This window comes from Geotrypetes seraphini, chromosome 11 (genome assembly GCF_902459505.1).
Source record: "Geotrypetes seraphini chromosome 11, aGeoSer1.1, whole genome shotgun sequence".
Classification (NCBI taxonomy): domain Eukaryota; kingdom Metazoa; phylum Chordata; class Amphibia; order Gymnophiona; family Dermophiidae; genus Geotrypetes; species Geotrypetes seraphini.
In genome coordinates, this window is record NC_047094.1 from 48407990 (window position 1) to 48413989 (window position 6000).

Consider the following 6000-nt stretch of genomic DNA (forward strand, 5'->3'; position numbering starts at 1 on the left):
GGCACAGACGTGTGTAAATAATAATTCAGTGCATGGTATTCTGTAAGTATGCACATATTTTCAATAGCGTGTACTTTGCAGGTAGGATGTTCACATGAGTGGAGTCTGAGTGGAGCCTGGGCATGGCAAATTATTATTACTACTGTCATTTCTATAGTACTGAAAGGCGTACGCAGCGCTGTACATTTAACATGCAATAGAAAAGCAAATAACTTATAGAATACTTTATTATGTGCATATTTACCATATTTGCTTGCAAGCATTTATTTCAGTTCTATGGCTGGCATAAGTGCTCACACCTAAACACATACATGGCATGGTTAGGCAGACTAGATAGAAAAATGAAAGCAGATAATGACCATATAGCCATTTCTATATTTAGTTATGCTAGTATTTTAGAGAGGCAAATAGGATTCTACTTTCTCTTACAGAATAGGCTCCAAGTGGGCCGCCATCCATAGAATTGCCCTCCACTTGCCCCACACAGCATTTCTGTTGGAAACAGGATACTGAGTTTGATGGAGCTTTGGCCTGTCCCAGAATTGCAACTCATAGGAATATGATGGCAGATAAAGGCCAAATAGCCCATCTAGTCTGCCCATCTGCAGTAATCATTATCTCTTTCTCTCTCTGAGAGATCCTACATGCCTATCACAGGTCCTCTTGAATTCAGACACAGTCTCTGTCTCTACCATCTCTTCCGGGAGACCGTTTCACGCATCTACCACCCTTCTGTAAAAAAGTATTTCCTTAGATTACTTCTGAGCCTATCACCTTTTAACTTCATCTTAAGCCCTCTCATTCCAGAGCTTCCTTTCAAATGCACATTTACAGGTATCTTTATCATATCTCCCCTCTCCCGCCTTTCCTCCAAAGTATACAGATTGAGATCTTTAAGTCTGTCCCCATACTCCTTATGATGAAGACCACACACCATTTTAGTAGCCTTTCTCTGGACAGACTCCATCCATTTTATATCTTTTTGAAGGTGCAGCCTCCAGAATTGTACACAATATTCTAAATGAGGTCTCACCAAAGTCTTATACAGGGACATCAATACCTCCTTTTTCCTACTGGCCATACCTCTCCGTATGCAACCTAGCATCCTTCTAGCTTTTGCCATCACCTTTTCAACCTGTTTGACCACCTTAAGATCATCACATACAATCATATCCAAGTCTTGCTCTTCTGTCGTGCACTTAGGTTCTTCACCCCCTAAACCTTACTGTTCCCTCGGGTTTTTGTAGCCCAAATGCATTACCTTGCATTTCTTAGCATTAAATTTTAGCTGCCAAATTTCAGACCATTCTTTGAGCTTCGCCAGGTCTTTCTACATGTTATTCATACCATCCTGGGTGTCTACTCTATTGCCGATTTTGGTATCATCCGCAAAGAGGTAAATCTTACCTGACAGCCCTTCAGCAATATTGTTTATAAAAAATGTTAAAAAGAACAGGCCCAAGCTCTTATGTGCTGTCGCACCATGGTGCAATACAAAGGCATTATAACATTCTCACTTTTGTTTTCTATTCTTTTCCTAATATTTTACTTGCTTTATTCACTGCCGCTGTTTCAAGGTATCATCAACGATGACACCTAGATCCTTTTCCTGGGTGCAACTCCGTAATGTGCCCCCAATGGTGGAATTCTTTACCACAATATATTAAAAATGAAAAAGATCTTACCTCTTTCAAAAAATCTTTAAAAACTCATCTTTTTAAAGATGCTTTTAACATCTACATTTTTAGACTCATTTAATAATTTTAGATTTTTAACTCTCCCATTCCCCTTTGTGCCTTTCCTTTTTTTGTTCTTTCTTCTAAATGTAAAAGTTGTAACTTTCCCCTTCTTTCCTCCCAATTCAAGTTCGTCTTGTCGTCAAGTATTAGTCACTTGGTTTGTATTTTGTACCTTTCGTCTCTTTCTATACTTTGTACATCGCTTAGCAAACCGATTAAGCGATACATCAAATATTAATAAACTTGAACTTGAAACTTGCAACTCCTAATATGGATCCTCGCATCTCATAGCTATAGTTTAGGTTCCTCTTTCCCACATTCATCCCTTTGTACTTGTTCATTCCATTGCTACTTATATTCAAATTAATTCAGTCTAATAATAATAGTAATAGCTTTATTTATATCCCGTCATACCTTTCAGTTCAAGACGGTTTACAACAAGAGAGGCTGCAGGAATGCAGCGAAGTTACATCAAGGGCATGAAGTAGGAGTAAACAAATAGGCGTGTGACATAATTATATATATCTGAAGGTAGGAGCATGCAAGTGGACGTAGAGGAAATCGTTTGAGGATGTTTAAATGAATTTATCAAATAAATGGGTTTTCAGTGCTCTTCTGAATGATTGGTTATAAAGCTCTACAATCCCTTCCTCTCCCTCAGATATCTCAGACGCTTGTCCCATGCTTTTTTTGAATTCTGATGCATCCTTAATTTCCACCACCTCTACTGAGAGGCTGTTCTACTCATCCAGTATCCTTTTCGGTAAAGAAATATTTTCTTAGATTACTCTCGAGTCTATCCTATTTCACCTTCACCCTAAAATCCCTTGTTCCACAGCTTCTTTTTTTCATTGAAGAAGACCCATTCCCTGTGTATTTATATCATGGAGATATTTAAGGGCTCCTTTTATGAAGCCACGTTAGGGGTTAAATGCGCGTAATAGCACGCGCTAATTTGTCGGCCCCACTAGCCACTACCGCCTCCTTTTGAGCAGGCGATAGTTTTTCGGCTAGCCGCGGGGGTTAGCACGCGATAAAAAGTTGCATGCGATAAAGCCGCTAACGCTGCTCCGTAAAAGGAGCAGTAAATGTCTTTGTCATATATTCCCTCTCTCACCTTTCTTCTAGTGTATACATACGTTATAGACCCCTTATAACGCATTTGATATAACGCATGGTCCCTCTTTTTTGTTATTACATGTTACACTGTGGACCCCATACAAAGCAGATTCAGTTATAAGTTTAATTTATTTAATATACCGCAAATATAAAACCAAAATTAAAATCTAAGCGGTTTACAGTGAATATAAATTGGGGAGGTAAAACAATACAAAAACAAACTCCATTACACTTAAAAGGAAAAAAACAATAAGGAAATAGCTAAGAAGAAGAAATAAAATTTAAATTGAATTAGGTTGGGCAGACTGGATGGGCCATTCAGGTCTTTATCTGCCGTCATCTACTATGTTAGAATACAATAAAATTTGCGTAGGGAAGTTGGGAAAAGGGGAGACCATAATATAACCTACTTAAAAAAGAAAAAGAATTTAGAATACATTAAAAAAAACTATAATCAACATGGTCAAATCCTTGAACCTCAACATCTACATTATATGTGTCCTACAATCTTAGCTGCTGCCTCAGCACTCTAAGGTTGCAAGTTCAATCCCAGTATGCTCCTTGTGACTCTGGGCAAGCCACTTAACTTACCATTGCCCTAGTACCACAGATGTATTGTGAACCTACCAGGACAGATAGGGAAAATATTTGAAGAGTACAGTATCTGATTACCATTCAATGTGTTGTAAACTACTTTGGATGAATCTCTTCAAGAAAAAAGCAGTTAAGAAATCCCAATAAATAAATGGGGGCAATTAACAAAAGTCATTTATCCAAGTATTTATTTATTTTTAATATTTATATATCGCTTATAGCCTAAGTGGTTTACATTCAGGTAATCAAATATTTCTCCTTATCTGTACAGTGGGCTCACAATCTGGTTAAAGTAAATGAACTACATACATAGTAATATAGTAGATGACGGCAGATAAAGACCCAAATGGACTGTCCACCTTTATGCTAGTAAACCTACAGGTGATGGTTCTTTCAGATGGATGACTGTCAGACCTTTTGTTTTGGCTGCAGCTGGTCTCCGCCAACCCCCACCCTCATCTGGCTGCCACCCTAGGCAACTGCCTATACCTAATGACTACGCCAACCCCAAGGTATTTGTTCCCAGAAGTATCCATAATGATGTAAAGCCTTAGTACATTGTTATCAGGTATTAAAATACCTGTACCTGCTTCACAGAATGTTAAAATACTGTTCAATTTAATATATGAGTGTACAAAAAAACTGTAGTAATTGCTTCTGCATAATTTTCATTTTTAGTACATAATTCCCTGGAGTTTAACAGAGCAAGCAGACTTATGCATCTGGAAGGTTCAGCTTTTTCCTCTCTTAGCCTGTAAGATACACTTTAAAACAGAAGAGCAGCTCTCAAGCCTGAGATTAGACTCCCACTCTCAGAAATTAGAAACAAAATGTTTTCTCTCAAGAACGCATCTTGACACAGATAAATAGAACCTTCAAAATAGATGCCACTATTCACCGTTTTCAAATAAACACTTATGCATGATACACGCAACAGTTTAATGGATTTGCAGTGACAATACTACAAGTCATTTGAATTTCAGAGAAAAAGTGAAACACATTGTTCTAAGAAGCAATACTAATCCATTTTGGAAAATTCCTACAAAAAAAGGCAGAGCCAGAGTATTTATTTTAATTTATTATATACATACCATTAATATCCTAAGTGGTTTACATTCAGGTACTTTATCATATTTCCCTATCTGTCCCGATGGGCTCAAACTCTATCTGGTGTACCTGGGGCAATGAGGGGATTAAGTGACTTGCCCAGGGTCACAAGGAGCAGTGAGGGATTTGAACCCACAGCCTCAGGGTGTTAAGGCTGTAGCTCTAACCCCTGCGCCACACACTCCCACTCCATTATAATTGTCTAGGAGTGCACAAAAAACACTGGACAACAGGCTTCAGTTTTACTGATTTTTGAAAAAATTTAAATTCTTTAGAATAAAAAATTAGACATCAACTGATACTTGTTTGTAATTTAAACAAAATGCATTTCATTTAGTATACCTCCTTCTTCAAAAATGGACTCAGGGCAGCTTACAAACTTTTGCAAAAATACGAGGGTAAGGAAGGATTTTTGGAGACACTAAAATGCTTCCAAATTTAGATATCTGGAATAGGTAAATGGGGAAAAATCATTAAAAGAAAATATGTAGACAGAATGTAAATTAGGATGTTGCCCTGAAGGGTAAAATAGAACAGAAAGATTGCGTGAAATGGAGGGGACATGCATTTATTCTGCAGAGAAAGGCTTAGTGCCATCTAGAAAACCTGCCACTTGCTTCCAAAGTCTGACCCAATCACAATATAAAAAGAAGAGGCGCAAGCTTACCTCTACAATTTTCTTCCTTTCCTTGTCTGTTTGTAATTCGGCTCAGAATTTTCTACCCAATGACTTCCTATACAATAATTTTCTGTCCTGGGCTACAGCTCCCTGCTTGTCTTCTCCTAGGAAATTTTCTGCTTCCAGCTGCTAAAGTGTTGAAAATTTCTAATTGTCTATTAATACCCACTAGCCAGACTCTGGATTGGGGGAGGGATGTGTTGGGCAAGCAATCCATATGAGTAACAGAACAGACTCAGGAGATTTGACACATAGTCCATAAGGGGATGGAGGGTCTTTTTGCTACTTTTGCCTGTGTTATAGGAGAGTTCAGTGCTGCCCTCTGCTGAAGGAGCCATGTACTGTACATTATGCTTCTCTTCCTGTGGTCAAAGGAAAACTGCTTAAATACAAGCACTCAGGGTGGCTTCAGATGTAATGATTTAAAACAAGATTAAGTGCAGTGCATTTCAAATCCCAAAACTAAATCTGTCTTCAAAAGCAGGAGCAGCTATATAAGTCTACACAGTAACACTAACTGTTCAGATAAAATAGAATGCAATTGGGAGTTTAAAAATCAGATATGAAAAAAGAACTGCTCAGACCTCTGTATTTCATGGTGCCTTTCTCTTTTTTTTATATATACTTGTACATTCCAGGAAAGACACAGAGAATCCTAAGGAGATATGGAAGCTCTGCATAATCAGGCTCGAGGCATCAACATGGCATCAACATGGCAGATGAGATTCAATGTGGATAAGTGTAAAGTGATGCATGTCGGTA

At 38.1% G+C, this 6000-nt stretch overlaps 1 protein-coding gene across 1 annotated transcript in view; it reads right to left on the minus strand.

Moving 5' to 3' along the window:
• The window catches only part of MSS51 (MSS51 mitochondrial translational activator), a 67265-nt gene extending 61761 nt beyond the window's left edge, over positions 1-5504 (minus strand). The window contains exon 1 of the mRNA XM_033962775.1: positions 5227-5504. The gene's annotated coding sequence lies outside the window, so the exon portion shown is untranslated. The remainder of the gene's footprint in view (positions 1-5226) is intronic.
• Positions 5505-6000: the final 496 nt, after the last annotated feature.